The 22662-nt window shown below is 36.9% G+C and overlaps 1 protein-coding gene across 14 annotated transcripts in view; it reads left to right on the top strand.

Moving 5' to 3' along the window:
- Positions 1-22662, top strand: part of MAGI2 (membrane associated guanylate kinase, WW and PDZ domain containing 2) — a 721543-nt gene that overhangs the window by 574003 nt on the left and 124878 nt on the right. The window lies entirely within an intron of this gene.

The raw sequence follows: 22662 nt of genomic DNA, 5'->3' as shown, positions 1-22662 counted from the left end.
TAAAGAATCTGTGAGAACTAACAAAAGAAAAGAAACCTCCTCTGAAGACATTTAAAGCTGCTCAGAAGATCTGGACCACCACTGGGAATATTTTCATGTCCACATATTGATAAAGATTGCAAACCACTGTCTGAAAGGTTTGTCGGGTCATGTCAGGTCTGTGTATGAATGAAACTCTGTTGGAGGAAGATGAAGTCAGTTTCCAAGCAAGCTGACATCTTCTGAGGGAGAAGACAATCAGAGAATAATAGAATAATTTCAGTTGGAAGGGACTTCCAGTGACTAACCTCCTTCTTAAAACAGGGCTAACTTTGTGTTGGATCGGGTTTCATGAGACTTGAGAAAATTTTATAGGACGTAGATTCCACAGCCTCTGTGGACTCCTGTCCCAGTACTTTACCACTCTCATGGTGAAGATTTTTTCCCAGAGAATCTGTGGATGCCCCATCCCTGGAAGTGTTCAAGGCTGGGTTGGATGAGGCCCTGAGCAAACTGATCTAGTGGGTGGCATCCCTGCCCATGGTGACGGGGTAGGAACTAGATGATCTTGAAGATCCCTCTCAACCTAAACCATTCTATGGTTCTATGATTTTTGTTCTTTAGATACAGTTGGGCTTTCAACTGCTGCAGCTGGTTACTAATGACTGGAGTCCTGTGTTTGCGCAGCCCTGTCACTCTGTACCATCCGCCCCAGCAATCCTTCTTCCTCAGATAATAAGTCAGGCTGCACATTGATAATGGGATAAATGTGCAGAATTTATCTTTCCATTTCTCATCAATACTTTGAAATAAAGAAGTGCTAGTTTGGGATTTTTCTTGCCTCTGCAGAAAACTAAGTAGTCACCAGATTCACTGTGAAGATAGTTTTCTAGACTGTGGTAACAAATCACTGTGGATAGACCACAGCAGCAGAACAAGATCCTTTTAGTATGTTACAGTACAGGAGGCAGACACAGAGACGCGTATAGGCACTATATGTGGACTATCATATGTCAGAATAAATCACTCTGAATTGTAGTTTATTTTGCAGGACTTTCCAGGACTTGGCAAGTAGGAAGTGTGAAGGTTGTGAAAAGCATTATTAAAAAAAAAAATTGCTTCAGATGTTATTTTATAGCTGGTATGATGTTTCTTATGCCAAAAAGATAAACAGAAAATTTGTATGAAGAAGTAAAATGTAAGAAAGAAGTAGAATATAGGTTGTTTGCATTGGTTTTATAAAAAACAGCTTTTTTTGATTCTCATTTCTTGTTGCCATTTTAACTTAATGCCATTTGGTTCCCAAAGCCAAAGATTATTAAATTAGCTTGTTAAGGTTATACAACAGAATTCCTGAAGTTCAGAATATTTCAGTAATGTGAAGTTCATTTTTCCTTAATATTTTCATATTACCTAATACATAACATGAGTGCTTTTCCTTGTTTGTTGTGGTTTAGCATTCTCAGATGCACCACTCAAATATAATTCCTTGTTAATCCTTCTGAATACCCTGGGCTGGTTATTGGTGAACTTGTTCACATGGAGTTCTTTTCTCTGGAAAGCAGGTATCCTTGCAACTTACTTAAATTTTACCTTGAAACTGAATACAGATTTCATAATACTATTGCTGATGAGTATTGTAGACATGGAGGAGAATAAATAGGAAAAAGGTGCTTTAAAATGTGTAGAAATAACATTGATTTTTTTTTCCTGAGGTAACTAATTCAACTATATTAAGAATGCAAAACAGAAATGTAAATTCAAATACATAATCACTCTATAATAACTCTATAATCCCCAAACATACAAAATTACATCTCAGAACAAATTTTGGTCTCAAATGTCTTCATTGTTAGAAGTCACAGAGTTCTAATGTAAAGTAGCTGGAGAATCTCAGACTAATGTTTGTGGCATCTAAAATAGATATGAACACTTGAAGTAATTTCTAAATATGATAGTGGTAAACTGAAACAGTATGTTTAAGGCCAGAATGTTTATAAAAGCACTACTGTTCAGTTAAGTGCTTGTATTTCCTGCTATCCAATCCTTTTCACACTTCCTGAAGTAGAATTTCTCTTCCTCTTCAGCTATTTTTACAGTCTAATCAACTGAAGGTATGAAAGCCTCCCAGATTCCATCAATTGCTTTTTGTTCATAAAACTGTTAAAATCTTTTGTTTGAAAAAATCTTTTATTTGAAATTACATATGTTCCATTTTTTTTGTTAGGTAGGCCTCACTGGATGATGAATAGAGCTTTTAAAATAGATTTTATTTATTCTTTTGATACAAACTGGGTGTTTTTTAATTTATGCACACTCCAGCTATGATCAGATTCATAGGAAGCTTTGATTAATGATCAAAACATCATATTGTGGCAGTAGGACATCATAATAGAAGGTCTGGGGGCAGTGACAATGATCTGTAAAGCAGCCTGAGTGTGAGGGATAACCACAGGTGCTGGTGCACCCAGGTCTAATATGATTCTGGACCCTGTCCCTTGCAAGGCTGACACTGTTCTTTGACTAAGTGGTTATAAAAATCTTTGTGCTTCAGACCTGCATCAGATTTGGGGAAAAAAAGAAAGAAAAGGCACCATCTCTTTCATCTTACCTGATCTTGACCAAAGGCTGAAGACACTATTACTGTACTTCAAGCTAGTTGTTAAAGAAACAAGCTCTTAGAAAACTACCATTGTAACTTGGTTTACTTCTCCACCCAAAATCTAATATAGGAGTCTGATACAAATGCTATTCAAAGAGTGAGTCTGTGTAAGATATTGTCACCCTCAAATGTGATCATAACAAAGTGAGTTGACCTGCAGGTTTCAAAAACAAACAATTCTGAACTTCATCCTTTGGAACACAGAATCATAGAGTAACAGAATGGTTTGGGTTGGAAAGGACCCTCAAGATCATCCAGTTCCACCCCCTGTACTGTGAGGAGGTACACCTTCCACTGGACCAGGTGGAACTCCAGGGTGTTGACCACATGACACACCTTGGCATCGTTGGAAACTTGTTGAAGGAGCATTCAACCCCAGGGTGCAAGTCACCAACAAAGATGTTAAATGGTACCTGTCCAACACTGACCCCTGAGGAACACTACTGAAAGCTTGGAAGCCACTGGGAACATGCAAGCAGCTGCTTGACAGTGACTTGGCATTGCTGTGATGCTATGAAACAATAAAGCAACAAGGCAAACAGAGTGCACTGAGGTGCAACAGGAGATATCTGAGGTCCTGACGATCTCTCAGCACCACTTGGTGCCCAGTGCTGGGCACTAAGAGATATTTATATTTGTCCTAGACCCACTATAAACCTCACAAGCAGACTCAGAGGAACCACATCTCAGTGGATGAGTCAAAACCAAAGAAAATTGCATTCCTGATCCCATTTGCCAGATGTTTCAGAATTCGTAAGGGCTCTTATGCCCTCATGTAAATCTAGCATCTGTGAGCTAATGGCTGTTAATAACACTGCAAATGCCTTTCTAGGACATGTTTTAGCATTTGGAGCTCAATCAAGCTGCTGGATATGAACATTACACTCCACAGCATCTATGTCTACCTCAGGACAGCCTAGGAGCTGATACCACATTCTTTTCTGGGAGGTTACATTCCTTTGTCTTGTCTGAAGCTTTGTGCAGATAGAAATACTGTCTGTATTTAAGAGGCCCCTGCATCCTGTTAAAATGCTGAGTGAACATCACTTGTGAAAGACTGCATCTACATGAGAAGATTTTTATACAATGAGTGATTTTGAATGACTGCTGTTCTAAGGCAAATAAAGTTTTGTGCCTGTGGCTGAACCAGATAAAAGCTCAAACTGTAAAGGCAAATTCTTTCCTACAATTCTCAAGGTTATTCAATGGACTGGATAAACTGAAACACTCCCACATAATCAAGCTCAGGGAAAGATTCTCACTCTACATTTCAGCAAGCTCTGTTTCCTTGGGTGGAAATTTCCGGGAAACAACTCAAAGACATGGCGAACAAGTGGTTAAATAATGGAGTCTGGTGATGACCCTTCTACTGATGAATAGCTGTGGTGATTTCATGTTGAACTTTCCAGACACATATATATATATATATATATATATATGTATATATCTGTGGTGAAATGTCATAGCTCAACAGTGTGAATCAAGAAAGGGGAAACATGTTCTTTCGTTTCATCTGCCAGGCATACACTTGGCCAGCTTTAAGATGCTAAATCATCTGTAAACAATGCAGACTTGGGCTTTTTTAGATATTATTATCTCAGGAGTGGTAGTTTTGCTATGTTAGTTATCTGTTCTAGAGATAGAAATTCATAAATTAAAGATGAGGTTCAGCTAACAGATACAGATGTCTACAAGGCAGATGTCTACACCTACCATATAAGTAGACCCCTACCACTTTTGCATGACTGTAATAGGATGAAGCCTAGAGACTAGAAATCTAGAAATTGGTCCCACATCTACGACTGAGAATTTCTAATGCACCTCAGAGATCTCCAAAGGGAATGAGCCAGCTGTTAAAAATGATGGAAGGAATGATCTATGGCCTTGGCTGCTATCCTCGGACCTACTGTCAAGACCCATAACAATCTTGTGCATATGATGAATTTTTCAACAAGCTGAGGTTACTTTAAATATAAGCAAATTGGAGAAGCCACATTTGTTGATCTACAAAGTCATAAATGTTGTTATTTAGCTGAATAAGAGCAAAACCAAAGCCATTATCAGGTGGTTGACCCTACAATGTCATTAAGCTTAGGGAATAATTATCTAGTTTCATTAATGCATGTTTTTTTCACAGTGAGGCTAATATCTTACAAACTCTATAAGGAGTACTCAAGACAGAAGGAATTGGGGACGTCTGCGAAAGGATACAGTTTTATAAGTTCAAACAGATCCTTAATCCTGCTCTCTGTTTATCCATCATCAGTTCATATGAACAAACCATCATCTCACCTAATGTCAGATTAGATACGAAGCAAGCTGTCCAGTTTCAGCAACAGAAAAGATGAACTATGTATGCATAAAGAATGCCTTCAATCCAAAAAGCAAATATATGAAAATAAAATCTAAGTTTTGGTAGTCATCTGGGAATGTGAATACTGTTGGAATATCACTAAAGGACTCAATGTATCATGAGCACTCGCGATTGTACCTATCTTCTTTTTCAAACAGGTCATGTCTCTCTCACATGCTATCAGTCAAAATCCATCTGACAATATTCTTTTACAACATTCTGTTCCCTTGGTAGCCAACTGTTTACCACAGCTGCCACCTCACTGACCAGGAGCTTGATGAAGAACTAATCGCACACGTATGTAGGGCTTCATTACCACAGTACCAGAAGCTGGCTGAAATTTAATTATCTCACCTGTCTGACACCACCTCGTTCAGTGACTCCAGGAAGACTGGCCTCACAAAATTAAGGCACGGTGTTGGAACATGAGAGATTGTGCTCCTAGATGAACTGCTGAGGAAGGACTATCTTTTCATTGCACTTATGCATCTCCAGGCTAAAACACTCTTTTAATGCACACCAAGGCCTCATCAAGTGTCAGTCTTGCAGCTGCAAGCTGATGCCCAGTGATGGGTCTGTGAGAGCAGAGCAGCAGACATAAAACCAGCTTGTGTTATCAGCCTCCCTTAATACTCCTGCTTTCTTTGGAAGCTGTTTCATCTGGCTTGTTTTACTCTAGCTGACTGAGCATCTCTGTCTTCATATGTTACTATTTATCCCATGAAGTTAAGAGAAGGGAAATTAACTGTTTGGAAAGTAACTAACAACAATTAGAAAAATTACTTCAGGCATCAGGGAGAGTGATTTCTCCCACTCATGTTAGGCCAGTCGGTTTGAATTTGTGTTAATTTACTGCTTGCATTCCAACATCCTTCAGGAAGATGATGAAATAGTGCAAAACATGGCAGAAACACTGTATTTGCGACTGGTACAACCAAAACCTACTGTTCCTTTCACCAGTGGTACTGGTTACATTATCTTTTTGTGAGCCAAACCAGAGGTAACTATGTCTTAAAAACCTCAGCCTGGTTTTCCAGTACAAGTCTTCTTTCATTTCACAATTTATTTTGGCTTTTCAAGGAGTGCACAGCATCCCACTTCATTTAATCCACTCTATGTTTCTCACCATAAAACTTTCACGTCATATAACTAATGCCAAAACTGTTCAAGAGGTGTACAGTTAAAATCAACCCTCTTTTAAGAATCTATTACTGTTGCTAGTCCTCACAATTTTATCCTGAATCTCTATGTAACCAGAATTCTTTAAAGCACAACCCTTAATTATTTTTTTTGGTTGTTTTAAAGGGACTAAATGTAAATCTTAGCTTCAATTTTATAGGATAAAAGTTTATATTCCTCTGTCGCAGAGGAAAGTGCTGAAGTACAACCATGTTATATTTAAGAGGTTTCAAGCATAAAACAAAATAAAAAATGCCAGTTTCATTATTTATTTGATATCAAGTATTGAGACTCACTTTAGCTGGGGAAAGGGATATGACTAGTGGTTTTAAATGTTTGATGATGACAATTAAACTAATACTTGCATCTTAGAAGTATTAATAGCACTTAAAAACTTGTTAGCAGAAAAAGATTATTTTTCAATCTCCCTTTCTTTTGTATTTTAAAGCAGGCAATTCATTGAACTCTGCATGTAAATAGAAAAGCCAGGAGACAGCACTCAGGTTGCTAGAAATTTTTAGTACTTTTTTCTAAGATTAATTTTCCATTGTATTTTTTGTGTTGCTATGGCTTTCAGATAAAATGAACTTGTTACAGTGGTCACAGTTATATCTGTAAATTTCTCTTTATGTTAACCAAAGGACTGGGAAAGGTGTCTACTTTTTTCACAAAGTTACTGATTTCAAATCTCCATCAGGTTCTTTTTTTAGTGTTTTCTTCATATTTTTGTTCTTTTGAACACTCACTATGTTGTTAGATATTCACCAAATGATAACCAGGACAGAGATGAGCTTAGGCTAAGAAAAAAGCATCTGTGTTTTGTATACCACGCACTTAACTGTCTACATCTGGGGTCTTTACGTGCACCTTGTCAGTTTTTTTTGGTTGTTTGGTGTGATATTCAATATTCTTGTGTTCTCCCTGAGTTCCAGAAAATCCATCTGTTCTGCCTGATATGGAGTTAGAGATTGAGTTTATGTCACCCGTCTGAGCTACTGAGCATTCATTAAGTACTGCATACAAATAGACATTCCTCGGGGTACAAAGGCAGCTACTGATTCATTTTAGCCCTGTCATTTGGCTATTCCCTTGAAGTCTTCAATTAAAATTATTTATGCAAACCAAAACAGCAATTACAGTAGAGCATCTAAGTTGGATCTCAAAATGCTTCTGAAAATGGACAGTGTGTTCATTAAGCCACAGGAACAAATACAAAAAAATTCTTAGGAACTTCTTGTCTTCACATCACATGTCTCATGAGATGATTCTGGGTTTGCACTATTTGTACTAAGGAACTCAGAGGTCTCTGACTCCGTATCTTGGGGTTTAGCCCTAAAGTTCGCCATAATATAGAAATTTTGAGAATTTGAGTTTTAGACTTAGTACCTTCATTCAAGGTGGTTCAAAGCAGAATATTAAGGAAGATAGGTACCCAAGTATGGTGACAATAGGGAGGAAAAGGTTGCCTCCAGCAGATAACTGAGACTACCAATATTTGGGTGCAATTCAGTTGCATAAACATAGGTGTCCAGTGCCATTAAAAGTTCCAGGGATCCCACCTAGCCTCCTCCTGCCCTTCCAGGCAACAGTCTCTTTTAAGTCCTGTATGGTGCCTGCAAATTGCATGTGAATATCTCAAATGCCCAAGGCTATTGTAAATTACATCAGACACCTGCTTAAACAGCCTCTTTCCTCCTTCAACAAGGAGTGCATTAATAGACACCTTTGTTTTTCCTTATCATCTGTTGCAGCAAACAGTGATTAAATAATTACTGTAATAATAACACTTGGTTTTTGACAATCTTAAGGATATTTGTTTCCCCTAGCCTAATTCAAAACTCACATTTGTTGTTTTATGAATACTTAAAAGAAACTACAAAACCCCTTTTAAACTTAATAGGCTTAATTTTCTCTCATTTAACTATTCAAACAATAAAAAGTCTGATGGTTGAGTTCAACTATGTACTGGGGATTATAAACTCATTTTCATCTCCAGCACTTATATTACTGGCACCCATAGAGAATATACCAATATTAGGATTAAATTATATGTGTAACTTGTTTTCTTTCCTATAGTGACTTTTCTTCAGAAGACTCATTTTCTTCAAATCCAGATAATGCAAAATGCAGGAGGAATTTGAAAGAACAGCAATCTTTTATTTTACTTTGATAAAATCCATATTGATACACAGGAGGCAACTCATAGTATGCATGGTTTGTGCCACTTATTTCATTTTGAAAGAAATTTACATTTTTTTACACTATATTTTGATCTATGTTTATCAGTCCCAAGAATGATAACATGTGCTTGTTACTTGAAATAGTAAAATATTGGACACATAAAGAGTTGAAGTTCTGGGTAATGTAAGTACGTTGCATTAGTCTTCTGCAGGAGAGAGTATATGGGCAGGTCTACCTATATGTAATTTTTTCTAATGTTTAAACCATTAGAGCAACTCTTCCAGCACCAACTATAGAAAGCTGAACATACTTGATTAGAGATGGCTGAGGTCTGAATATGTCCAGCTGTACCAGTAGAGCATTTACTTTTTATCCAACTGTTTCACCTTTGACCAGATTCTCACTGCATTTACATTTTTATTTAACCCAGAAACCAAAGGTGAAATAATTTGATGGGCAGAAAGGACATAATGGAGATATGATCTATGCTAATATAAAATCCCTGTCTCTTATGGACAAATACAACACAAACCATATACATAAGACATACACACCCTGTTTAACCTGAGCTACCAGTCTGGGTCTCTGTAATATGAGTAAATGGAGATCTTCTGGTGCTCAAAGGGGCCATATCTTTAGCAGAAAATGAGATCATACAGAAATCAAGAATTACGGTGAAGCAAAATGTGAAAGAGCAAAGGTGAAAAAGCAGAAAGGATATTTGGATACAAACTATCCAAGTATACGTAGTCTCACATTCCTATTAAGACAAGGTCTGACTGCATGGGAAAAATGACCACAAAGGGCAAAATCATAGACAAGGATACTAAAACTATCTCATACGTATTGCAGTATGCAAAATACAAAGGCAGAAAAAATGTTAAATGATTTATTCTATCTACTATCACATACCAATACACCTTTATCCAATTTTAGTGTTCATATTGTCATACAAACTTGTTTTGTGTATGACAAGCCTAGGAAACCCATAAATTTGTTCTTTGATCTGATCTTCATCATAAGAAATCTGCAGATTCTGCTATTAGCATATTTAACTTTGGCCAGGAGATGATAAATATGTTGCCATAATCCTCACATTTATTAGGACAGTTTTTGTAAGTTTTGCAAGTTGTCCATTGAGTCAGCAGTGTACAGTGAACTCAGTGGCTGCCAAAAATGCTGCAGTTGCAGAAATAACTTTTCTTCTATCAAATGTAATTAAAATCTCTCTCACGTGATTTGGCTATTTGTATAAACAGGCAAAAAATGTACCTTGAAAATAAGCCATCATCTCATGTACTATTTTATTTAATAAATAATCTTGTCTTGTTTCTTAACAACAAGAATGATCTATGAGGTCAGACAGAGTTTCTTATTATATACAGAGATGACAGGGAAAGTGAGAATTTCATATTGCATAATGAAATTAATCTAGAACTGTACTTTTCAATATCATTAGCCATGCCACCATTGACTTTCTTTTGTTTTGGTATATAGGGCTTTATTATACCATTCAATTATCCAAAAAAAGAAAACATTTAGCTGATTTTCAGAATTTTATTTTCATTTTTTATTAAAAAAAAAATAGATTAAGAGTACTTATTCAGCTCTGCCTCCACATTGACTGCCTCTGCAACCAAATACAATCTATATCTATATTAAAATATCAGAGTTCAAAAATTCAGCTCATTTTTTGCCTTTTACTATTCTTTGAGAACAAATTTTAGAGCTAAAATTTAAAGCAAATTTTAATCCTTTGAAAATTTAAGTATAAATTAATGAATGACTTCTAAGATACAATTTCTGCTCTATAATTAGAATGAGAAATATCTCTCTTGACAGTTAGCAAGTGTTTTACTTGAATAAATTTGTTAACATCCCTGTATCTGAATTTCCCCATTGAAAATAGTCATTTTAGAACTTTGTAAAGTCCAAGAATTATTGCAGGTAGCAACTTCCATCATAACTGCTAAAAATGTTAGTTCACTAATGTTAATTAATTGGTTAAATAATGGAGTTCAGTTTAAGATATTAAGGCCAAATACTGTGAAAGTTCAGTTGTGCAGTATACGTTAAAACAGAAATCTGTGTTTAATTGTATGTGGATCAATTTTTTTTGGCACTGCTCTGAATTTATCATTTGATGTGTGGCACAATGTAATATTATCCAGAGTTGCATTAGAGATGAGGAAGCATTTTCAAGCATATAAATCATATTCCAGGAACTTTATGAACATTTAACTAATGGGGGCTACAGAGACATTTCAGGCAATCTTATTGTAAGTTCACTTCTAAAGCATATTTCACTGTCTCTTGCTGTAATCAGGATATTAGCAAAGATGCACCTCTTATCTGACCCTGTTTAGTTTCTCACATAGCCTTTGTAAGAAGAGCAAAGTTTATTCCAGCACTTATGCAACTGCCTCTTTGTAATTGATGACTCTGACATTTTAAAAAATGGCTTGCTTGCTTAAAGACCTGTAATGAAAATTTCTCAGTGACATAAGGAGCACTTTTGGAACCAGGAGGTAGGCATGGAGTGAATCCTGATGAAAAGTGAGAAGTCCCTGGAGAAATTCTTTCAGCCTTTTCTGTTTCTGCCCCACAAAAGTCTTCTCCCCTCCAGCAGTCACATAAGTGCGATATTGACTCTGAGTCAGTGGATGTAGGTGGAGCTCGAGATGCTCTGCTGCTCCCATATGCTCTCTGCATGCAGCAGTGGGAGATCTCTGGGCAGCACTCACTTCTCCTCATCCCCTCCTTTGGTAGGCACCAGAGGGAAGTGGTGCCATGGTGGTGTAGTCAGGGTCCCCTAAATGCTGCTCTGCTGCCATACCCGGTTAGGTGAGGGTTGTGTACAGGAGGTGGGCAATTCTTGGCGTGTGGAGCTTGGATGTTTTGCCAGGTCTCAGCTATCCACCTCTGGGGGTGACTAGATGTTGGAAGGAGGAGAAGAGGGTCTCATCTCCAGAGACTGGGTGCAGAACTGGGAGAAAACTGACTGGACTAGGATATGCTGGAGCTGAAGATGAGATAATTTGTTTTTGTTCTACAGGCAGGCAGAGAGAAAAGGCAGTAATTTTATGCTCAGAGATGGCTGGAGAGTGGGTGTTTCTATGCATGTGTGAGCGTGTAGGAGGCGGGAGGGGGAGGGCAAGGTACTAGGGAAAAGAAGAAAGGAGCTCTGCAAGAGAGGTCTGAGAACAGTGATGTGAGTACAGATCTTTTAAACACTGGCAGTTTCACTCCTTTTGATGTATTGCTTTCTTCTTCAGCTCCAAATGGAAGTAAATTAAAATTCTTTGTATCAAGCTAATCTCTTCTGCGTGAAAATCAGCATCAATGTACGCAGCATTTACTTTCTTTGCCATACTGAGCATCACCTGTAGTGGTGCCGGGGAAAAGTCAGATAATATTGGACACATTCTCTTGATAGCTCTGTTCCTTGAGAAGTTATTCATAAGCTAATAGTGATTCATGAAACATGTTGGATTATGCTGCTGCTATGTTATTTGTGATCTCTTCTGTTTCACTTTTATGTATGCAAAATAACAAGTCTCAATAAGCAGTTTATGATTACTGGCCTGAAATCACGTCTTTTAATCCTGTGAACCCATCAGCTCTGAAGAAGATGTCAGGGCTGAGCTGGGGGGGTGCATGTAACATGGTGAAGGGCTGAAAAAGCACTGAAAAAAATGAGTTTTCTACTCTGGGGTGATTCCAAAAAAAAACAGGCAGGAGGAACAGGTGGGAAATTGGAAAATTAGGAAATTGAGGTAGTGAGAAGAACCTGACAGTACTTTCATGTCTTGTAAGGGAGAGGTTCAGGTCATGGTTTAAAAAAAACATCATTGTATGGGAATATGTGAGGCTGCATTAATTATACTCCCATCACTATTATGTTACTGGAATTATTCTCCTGATATTGGGCAGAGCCTCAGCCAGTGCTCTCTGTACCCATCTTTTTTGATGGAGTCTGATTGACTTTCTTCCACCAAAGCCTCCAGAAAAGTTCATGTGCTACAAGGTAGACTGGTGAGGTCAGGCAGGTTGTCCTCAAGCATCCAACCACAGCACAGACACTGCCTCCTGTCACTGGCACCAGAAACCACACGTGTATTTAACTTTGTTTGTTTAATAAATGGGTTTGAGTGTAGATTCCTCTGTCAAATTCCACGTGAAATTCATGCAATACTGCAGTGCTACACACGGTACCAAAATACTGGTCACATTTACGTGTTTCTACTTTTAATATCATTTTAGAAGGGTGCTTTATTTTAGTGAGGAAGAGTTGTTCTAACACAAATTAGAAAAGTCAACAATACTATTATCTTATCTCTGGTCATTTTCCAGGCAGGTCACAATGGCAGTATCATCACTCAGAGTTCAAAAAAGCTTCCTTTTTTTGGCAGATTGCTTTTGACAATCTGTTTAGTCTGTCTTATTCCAATTATTTTCTGCATATCAGACAAGAGTATATTTTTTTAGGCCAAACTTGATTGCATCAAAAGGAAATGCTGTTGACTATTATATAAGAGATTCAAGTGTTTCTAGTGCAATTCCTATTTATTGAAAAAATAGTTCTGAATTGTTTTGAGAAATTGGGATAATATTAAGAATTGTACTTCAGCAACTGTTCATGTCAAAAATTCACTCCAGACAAGGTGCCAAGCTGCTGAATTTTTATTTTAAACTGTGCAGTGTTGTAAATACCATCTTTCAATAATCTTTTCAGTTCTGAATGCAGGATAATGTAAAAGAGCACCATGAAGCCCCTCAGTGATATATATGTAAAAATATTCATTATAATACAGATGTTATAATAGCAGATGTTAGCTATTATTATATTAGCTATTATTGATTATAGCAGCAGATGTTGAATGTGTGTGATGAAGTATTTTTATCTGTGTATGTCTGTGGGTAGGTGTACTGAAGGTGTATCTCTGTGTAAAAATATACGTGTGCATATGTGAATTTGTAGATAAAAAATAAACATACAATTAAGTCCATTTCAGAAAAAAAAAGAGGGAGTTCTTTCTAGGAGCTAGGAGATGTAGATGAAGTATAATATTAACTCATTAAGTCGAGTATTTTTACAGATACATCATCAAAGGGCTCCATGGTTCTCTTGTACAGTGATCAACCTGAACCCAGGGATATCGGATTTCGACTTTTCCATGTAGAAATATATCCATATTTAGAAGTCAGTCTCATTTTGCATGTTTGTGTCAGAATCAGGAGCTAATTTTCTTCCAGTATGAATTCCATGTTGGACATGCTTTATCTTGGGTTGACAGAAAAATCCAGGCTTTCCCTGATTTGGATCTTCCAGCAGTTAAGTTGTGCAGGAGTTGCAATGACTATAGCAAGCAACATCAAGTTTTCTCTCTGTCATTCCAACTCTCTCTCTCTTTCTTTTTTTCTAATAACTGGAATGCAGCTGAGGGGAACAGCCAGATCAAGTATGAGAAAAAGGAGAGACTAGAACAGAAACCCTAAAGCAAAGGATAAAATATGAAGTGTAAGCTTGATAAAGACTGTATCAAAATCTGTTTGCAGAATGCAAACATATCAAGTGCAATGCAGACAACCTTTAATTGTTTTCCAAAAGATGACCTCAAATTTGGGGTATATAATACCTATCATAAAAGACACTTGAAACAATCAGAGTCAAGACTGGAAGGAAGTCGATGTGTATAGTCAGTGCCTGATAGCCTTTCCGTGGCTATGCAAGCAGCCCCATCCAGTTGACAAGCAGAGTGATGCATAATACCTGTACAGTATAATTGCATCAGCTTCAAGAGACTGCAATAAGATTTTTAGTCTTTCTTGCAGTGGCCGCAAGTTCCTCTCCCAAATATTAGAAATGACATGAGTTTTAGCTTTTTTGTGACCTCTGTTGCATCCTACAATAGCAGTTTTTAGGGACAGACTAAATATTAAACCTACTCTTAAGAGTAATTTAACTGTCTTGTTCACTGTAGCCTTACTATTTGATTGCTATCAGTGATGGAATTAGCTATTCTTTTATATTCTGTTTTATCTGTAAAAGAGAGAAATCACATTAAGCTCATAATTTTTTTATTCCTTTTTCTTTCATCTCTTTGCATTTCAGTCAATTTGATGCAACTGTATTATTTTGCCATTGGTTGAAGGCACACCTCATATTTTCTGTTTGAATTAGACATTGTGTCTGTCTTTTAATTTGGAGAGTGAGAGATATGAGGAAATTGCAGAACGCTCATGTAACTAATTTCTCTTTTAATGGCAACCATTTTTAATCTCCTTCACTTCTTGTTGGTGTCTGAGAACATCTGGGTCTTACTGGGTATTCAAAATCCTTTTTATGCCTTGAGAGCATCCTTCCCAAATGGATTCTATTTGTGTAAGTGAAAAAGAAGAATATGTTAGCAGTCATCTTAAACAGTCTTGCAAAAGCACATTCCCTTTAACTGCACAAAAATAACCACAAAGACAAGAACTCGTTCTAATTTTCAGTTTCACTGGGGGCAGGGGGATGGTCTCTTTGTAGAAGAAATGTAGAGTGGATAAGAACCAAGTTGGGAAAATACTTGATTATAATCCAAAGTCGAACCTGAGTAGACTCCGGTGGAGCAGAAGCACATCTATTATGTGCAAAAGTTCTTCCCTGTGTGTGCAGATGGCTTGCAATAGGTCCTAGACCTCATTTTTGATATTACTTGTTTTAATGTTGGTATAATTTTTTGAATACCAGGACAGAGCCTTTAATATGTTTGGAGAACATGCTGTTTGTACAATTATCTGCTGACTGGCAAGGGCTGTGCAAATAGAGAAATACTTTTCAGCTTCCTTGGCCAGCATGTGGGACAGTAGGCACTGATATCAGAGGGATTCATGTTATGTTTTCCCCACACCATTAAATTTCTCCTTCCATTGCTGATAGTATTTGTTTTTTCTTTATTTCCATGTCATTGAAATGACATTATCAGTTCCACTGTTCCCAGCTCTCTTGTGCTAGTCTGGCTTGAAGGGATCTTTGGTTTTACAGAGCCCTTTTTGAGAGCAGCAGCCTAAAACTGGACATAGAGGCAGATGCTCTCCTCTCTGTCGGGGTAAAGGTTGTCCTGTGCCTTCAAGCCCAAGCGAACGCAGGTGGAAGAACATGTGCCACCTCTGCTTATCAGAAGCTCTACACCAGAGAAACATCTGTGCTTGCTGTTCTATAAATTCTGTACTGCCTCAGACTCCAAAACATGCTCTCCAGATTTTAGATTAGATGGACCACTTATTCTCGTTCTAAATCAGTACTGTTTTGGAAACTAGCTGAAGATATATGAATAAGTGTGAAAATATGCATATTTCTGTTTTCTAAAAGTGCCTTTTAGATGAGTTCTACTAGGTGGAACTGTGATATTCAGCATTTAGTTTGCAGCTCATTGCAATAAATTTGGGAGGAAAGTGAAGTCAGAGAATGAAAATGCGGTCACACCAAAGTTACGCTCCTTTCTTTTTATGATCTCTATCACCTAACAAATAAGGACATTGAGAAGCATTCACATTAGTTATCCCTATCATATTAAATCATTTGCAGAAGTAGTGTTAGTAATTGTACTATAGTGAAATGAACACCATGGTATCAGATTTTTCATTTCATAAACCTCCTCCACTGTCCCAGTTAATCCAAGTACTCCTTGCCATGAGACTCCTAGCAGTGCTGTTACAATAGTTCTGTCATAACAGATAATAATACACATATTTCTGGAGCAACAGTGAAAAGATTGGATAGTTTAATTCTCAATAAAATCATAGAACTTTCAGAACTTGTTTCTTCACAGTGTTTAGCTGTAATTGCACTTATATATTAACTCTGCAAATCCAGTCTTGACAAGGTTTCAGTAACAGTTTACAGTATCCCAGGCTCACTAGACATTGAATACATTGATTGGTTCATCTTTATGTATGTAAAATTTGTCAAGGCTAAACAATTTTGGGATTCCTTGATGAGAACAGTTAGGGACTGCCAGTTTGAAAATTATGTGATTTATTCTTCTAAACATTAATTGGAAACATAATGTATCAACCATTAATACTATAAAATTAGGAAAAATAATTATATTTTGTAGTTGTAACATATAGTACATTGATATCAATTATTGTAAATGCTTGTTCTATATTATTAATTGTTTTATTGTCCTATGAAGAGGTATAAAGTCTCCCTTCCAATCATCGTAAAATCCATGGAATCCAAATGCACTATGTCAAACAAACACTGAATTCATTCACCCAGCCATGCTTAACTTCACTGGTAGGACAATATTATTTATGGTGACGTCTCTCTTTTGTTAGTGTCAGCAGCCCCAACTTTGGTTTGAGTGATTCGCAAAGACATTTTGGGTTTCTTCTCATGAACTTCTATCTTCTAGTTTATAGTAAATGCAGAGAGAGCTAAAATAGACAAGAAGCCCTACTTTCATTTTTATACCCAGGGTTGTTTAGGTTTTTTTAGTTTGACCTTAGGTAAACCTGAGTTTCCCTGATTATAACCCCTACTGGAAATAATGACTGTGTCATTTCACTGTATTTCTAAAAATTCCAGTTGGCGTATAAGCAGTTGACACCTGACTATGTTTTTTGTCTGGAAGTCACTTTCTGGGAGGGCATGTACGTGAGCATTGCTTGCATACAAGTCTGAAATGCCATAAGAAGCAGAAAGAAGCCATTTTAATGCAAATTGCACTCATTATAAAAACACTAATTTTTGGAGCGGGATTCACTAATATACTCCAGTCTGTTTGTGCCTTCCTGAAGCAGGACAGGGCTCTTAGACATACAGCCAGTTAGGGTGTTTTTAAAGATAGGGGAGAACAAAGCATGGAGCACACGCGCATCAGTGTCTGCTGTCTATCACTGCTGCTGGCGTTCACACGCCACATTCTTCCTGCTCTTTCCATTCCTGTACCCCACAGCAGACACGCTCATCCATTCCTCACCCTTAGTTACCTCCTCTCTCTAAAGCACCACATGCATCCATTCACACATCATACTTTTAGCCTTCTTCATGCACTTCTCATGCAGGAGTTCTTAGAAGGAAGTTTATGGGATGGCTATCCCCCTTTTCCACTAATATCCTTCTATCGCTACAGCTACCATCTCCAATGGGATGGGACACCACAACTTGCTCTCAGGTTTTGATGGACATAGAAGCAACAACTCTCAGGACAGATGGTGCCACCTTCTTTGTTGGGAGCAGGGTAGAAATATTGTATTGAAGCAAATGACAGTAAGTGGTAGCCTTTTAAGGAAAAATTAGATACAATGATAATTTTGGGAAGGGTTTTTTAATTACAGGCCACCTATGGGATGATTCACAGTGAGAACATTAGGCATACTGTGAGACTGCTTTTTCAGTCAGAACAAATAGTCTGATACAGTCATTCATAATAACCCATTTTATTCATCAACTGATTAACAAATTAATAAATTTAGACATCCAGAAAATTATTTTCTAAAGCAGAAGATATGGCATGTTCTCATACACTACAGAGTATTAATACCACTTCATATGTGAAATCTGAACAGAAATTGATGTATCCTTAATGCAGCTTAGTTTGTGCTAAGTGTTAGGATCCAAGCTGAACCCCCTACACTGAAGTGGGATAGAGTATTTACCCTGCAATGGCATTCTTATTGGTCAGATATTTACTGCAGTGGAAGTGAAGTCACAACAAAATTGTGACTCCTCAGTGCTATAAACCGTAGAAGAGTACTGCAAATTCTACTCTCAGAAAGCTTACAAACTGAAACAGAAAATAGAGAGGTTGGATGAGACATACAAGGAGGAAAAATAGCTAGTGGGATATTGGATAATCCTCATAAAAGGAGAATGGGATTCCTACCCATAAAGCTGTAAGGGTGGAAAGTGACCTTTTTCTAACTATTATAAGGCTGAAATTTTCTGTGTGTTATAAAGCAATTTTAAAGAAGGAACTTGGTGGGGGTTTGTTACTGATTTTTCCTCCTTCATCTCACAAAAAAAAAACTATTATGCAAGCTGAATTTTGTAGTTTATACTCAGTACTCAGAAGTGAGATGGAAAAGAAAGCATAAATATTCAGTAGTGAAGGTGTTAAATTGTTTTGCAAAGAATAAAAATATATTGTCCTTGAAAATGAGTGCTTGGCTGTAAAAGAGGCTCTAGAGATATTAAGGCAACATTTGCTTGGAAGGAAGGTCAGTTTGATAATACATTACCCTCTATTAACCTGGAAAAATACAGAGAAACCTGAGAGAACCAAAAGGAACTCCACTATTTCTCTTTGCCATACTATTTTAAAGCAAGTAATATATTTACATATACCTGAAAAACTATTGAGTAGATCTTTTGGTATAGAAATTGTGTGAGAAGCTCTTTGAAGTAGAGGTAATTTTTTTTGCCATACATTTGTACATACATTTTTAGCCATACAGCATACATATGTGTGAGACATGAGTTAATGAATTGGTAATAAAAAATGGCTTCATTTCAAATGCACTGAGGTATTTATATGTAGTAGACTATTAGTAAAAATCCACTTATTTAGCTGGAAATTATTTCACTGTTTTGATTTATTTTATTTCTTATTAATACAATGATTCCTGTCTTTAATTTTGCATAAAAACATTAATCTGCAGTAATCCAGACTCCTTTTGAAGTATCTATCTCCAAAGGGTGCTGACCTTGTAAAACCAGTTGACTACTTTCAAGATACAGCAAGATTTGAGAATTTAGATATGTGTATAGCTATGAGTGCACATATAGATATTCTGAATTTCTGGTTTGTCATGACAGTATAAGGTCCAATAACTAGGATGAAGCAGTGAATGAGCACACATTTCATTATAACAAGGACACGAGATGTTTAATCGGAGTCAGATTCTTCAGCATAAAGTTTGGCAGTGAATTTATAGCGTTAACAACAGCATCTGGGACAGCAGAAATTGTAAACATTTCTCTTGGGAAGTATGTTCATGCATATTATTATTGTAAATTGAACTTGCTAAACAATACATCATAGCAACACCTTCAGATCTGGTGCCTGGCCTTCAGCTCCACATCCGTGGTTTGGCTCTAAAATACGCTGCTGAGTGCTGGCAGCTCACATTGATCTCAGTCAGCAGAATGTGGACCTGGACAATGAATACACAAAAATTCCACAAATCAAAGCTATAAGTCCTAGCTCTAAATTAAGTTAATAACCTGACTGATAGTCAAATCAGATTTACACCGGTCTCAGAGTGACTGCTGGTGAAGTTAGGCGCCTGAATGAGCACTCTTTGCACGTGTAGCAAGAAAAATGGATTATTGATCCAACAATTATGAAAATCGCGGTCTTAGTAAATAGATAACAGAGTTATAAAACTGACTCATTTCCGGTAGCAGTGCCCACTTCAGTTACAGGGAATCTCCTTGGAAACCATAATATCTCTAAAACAGAAATGAACTTTCAAGTTATACCTCTATAGATTTTAAATTGAGACTAATCCTACTCATCTGTCTTTGCACATTTTTTTTAAGTGTCCAACAAAGTTCTGTTACTTTCACAAGGTACTAATTTAGTATATGACTAGTTATTCTTGTCTTCATGGTGCTAGCATTACTCAAAGAAAGAAAAAAGCTCTATTAACCACCTCAGTTCACAAGTACAACATGACTACCTATTACTAAAAACTCCCAGTCACATATATATTTTTTTTTTTTCTATCTATAAAGGCATTTGTCACTATGCTACAGCATCTTTGTAAGTGCTCCACCTAGTTCCTCACCTCATCCTTCTCCCCCTTTCCTTCCTGACAGTTTATATCAAGATTTAGCAGTGGCAGTGGTGTGCAGTTGACAATGCTGCCAAAAATGTCTTCCACCAGGGACAGGTGGCACATTGCCAAGATTCCCAGGTGGGCACAGGGTCTGCTTGATATTTAGATCATGCTTTGCTATACCCTTATGCCTTTAGGCTGTTGGGAGGCTGGCTGGGCTACTTTCCTCCCCCTGGGAGCCATTACCTAGATAAATGTGATGCGCTGCATACAGAAATAAAATGCGTACAAAAGCAAATGTGTTGTAAATTTTGACCTCCTTTCTCTAAAGAAAAAAAAAAAAGGGCTTCATTTCTGTATGAGCCTCTGCACACACTGACACCTTTCAAAGTGATCCCAAATAGCTATACAAACATGGCATACATTTTTTATCTCGCTCTTCAGATCCACTGATGTTCTGTCACACAGTTCGTTCACACCGAGTGTTTCAGGATGCACAAGTAGTTCCTGCAAGCAAAACTTAGAACAGGCTTACATAATTTGTAAATAAAAGGCTGCCTTGAAATTTAGACCTTTTCTTTTTATGAGGTCTTGCCTTCAAAATACTTATCATCTTTCAAATAATTACTTTTTTTTGTAAAGTGGCAGTTTTAACATCCATGCTATGCTCTTGAATGCTTGAAGAAGTGAAAAACTGTCTATCTAGGAAGAGAATTTGCCTACTCTTTACCACTTTATGAGCAGCATTCATTTAAGTATGCTTTTGCTATTGCTTTACTTACTTTTTTTTAATCTACAGTGTTTCATGTTTACTGGATCAGCAAATAATCAAGGTCTTTAGATTTTTCTGGAATGGATTTTATTTTGCTCCCCCAAAAAGTTAAATGCCTCTATTTAAACAGCTTCTACCAGTATATGCAAAATACAAATAAAATGGAAATAGTTTTTTCTACTAATCCACATCTGCCTGAGTGTAATTACATGATACATGCTGGTTAAGCAGAAAAATTTTGAATAGACGGCTTTTTAATTAGGCATATGCATTGGGTCATAGTAGAATTAAAATGGGTTTTAAAAAATTGATTGTATAAAAATGGCACCTGCTTGCTCAACAGATCTGATTCTTGGGTAAAGTTGCAGATATGTGTCTGTGTCACATCTTTCTGTTGGCCCCTGAAGCCAAGTTTGGAGCCAGTGTGCACAGTCCTTCCAATGATGAGAACAGATTTTAGCCCAAGTTAACCACTACAATGATGCTTTGTACAATAACTGACTCAAATGTGACAAACAGATGGTTTGCATCTGTGGCTCAGATTTCAACAAGATAATCTAGGTCTATCTAATGCCAGTTTGAGTACCTGAATGCCTCGGAATACATTTTGACTTCACTTTTTGTCTGATTTAAATAATACTTTTTGTTGAACTGATTTTTTCCCCTGAACCTGAGAGTCCAGTGAGTAAAAGGAGGATCTGTGTATAGTGGTTACCTGTCAGCTTTGCTGAGTTGGTCATACATGAGTAAAACTTTCTGTATGTGGTGAAGACTGGGAAATGGTTCTTCCATGCCAGTATGAGCAGTGATATTTTATTGGACAATTCAGTGTTCTCACATACCAACAAGCAGTCCTAAAACTATTTCTGAGTGCAGAGACACCTGAGCATTATGTCTCCCAGCAGCTCTTTTCATTTCACTGTGGCTGTTGCAGTACTATCTATCAGAGAAAGTTGTTATAAAGTTAATAATAAAGTGGTCAGTTTTAAATTTAGCTCTTCCAATCGGTAGCTGTGGTTATGAATGTTCTTCTCCCCAGGTGACATTCTTGATACACTTTAGCAGTTATTTTAATGTTCTTTTTTAGAAGAAATAAGTAAGAATTTTCTTGGCAGATGTTTTAAGTATTTCAGTATTTATACACAACAGCCATCTTACACTGCAATCTCCTTTAAAAAGTTATTATAATTCAGAAATTTTTATTTTAAAATAAGGGTAATTTTGTAATGAGTATTAACAAAATTAGGGCCTTTAAAAAAAAAATAAATAAATAAATCAGGCTGCCATGGCCTGCAGGATCCTAGGCTTTATCTTTTGTATCTAAAAGTTATGCAATCAGATCTTAGCAGCTACAACCAAATAGGTTTTACAAGGTTCTGTGGCAGTTCAGAGTACAAGAAAACAGAGAATTTCTGTTTATGTAGAAATCTTTTACATCCAAACAAATGCCTCTACCCATTTGTAACAGAAATTATTTATTCACACACTGAATTAACACATATGGCAAGTGGAAGGAAACTGGGTTTCCAAATTTCAGAATATAATTTGGCTGCTACTGTTTAACTAAAAGATCCCTCACACACACTAGTTCTCTGTCCTGCTACTAGTAACTGTATGAATGTGCTAGTAATTGTATGAATGTGTGAATGTAAAAATGGCTCATTTCTAACAAATCTTTGCCTCTTTCCTGACCATCAATCACATGTTGTTGTTATTAGAATTACCCCCATGTTTTATATCTCAGTACTGGAAACGTGCTAA

The sequence above is a fragment of the Corapipo altera genome, unplaced genomic scaffold (assembly GCF_003945725.1).
Source record: "Corapipo altera isolate COAL_440 unplaced genomic scaffold, ASM394572v1 1b, whole genome shotgun sequence".
NCBI classification, from domain to species: domain Eukaryota; kingdom Metazoa; phylum Chordata; class Aves; order Passeriformes; family Pipridae; genus Corapipo; species Corapipo altera.
The sequence above is the reverse complement of the archived record's forward strand: the minus strand, read 5'-3'. Positions and strand labels throughout refer to the sequence as shown.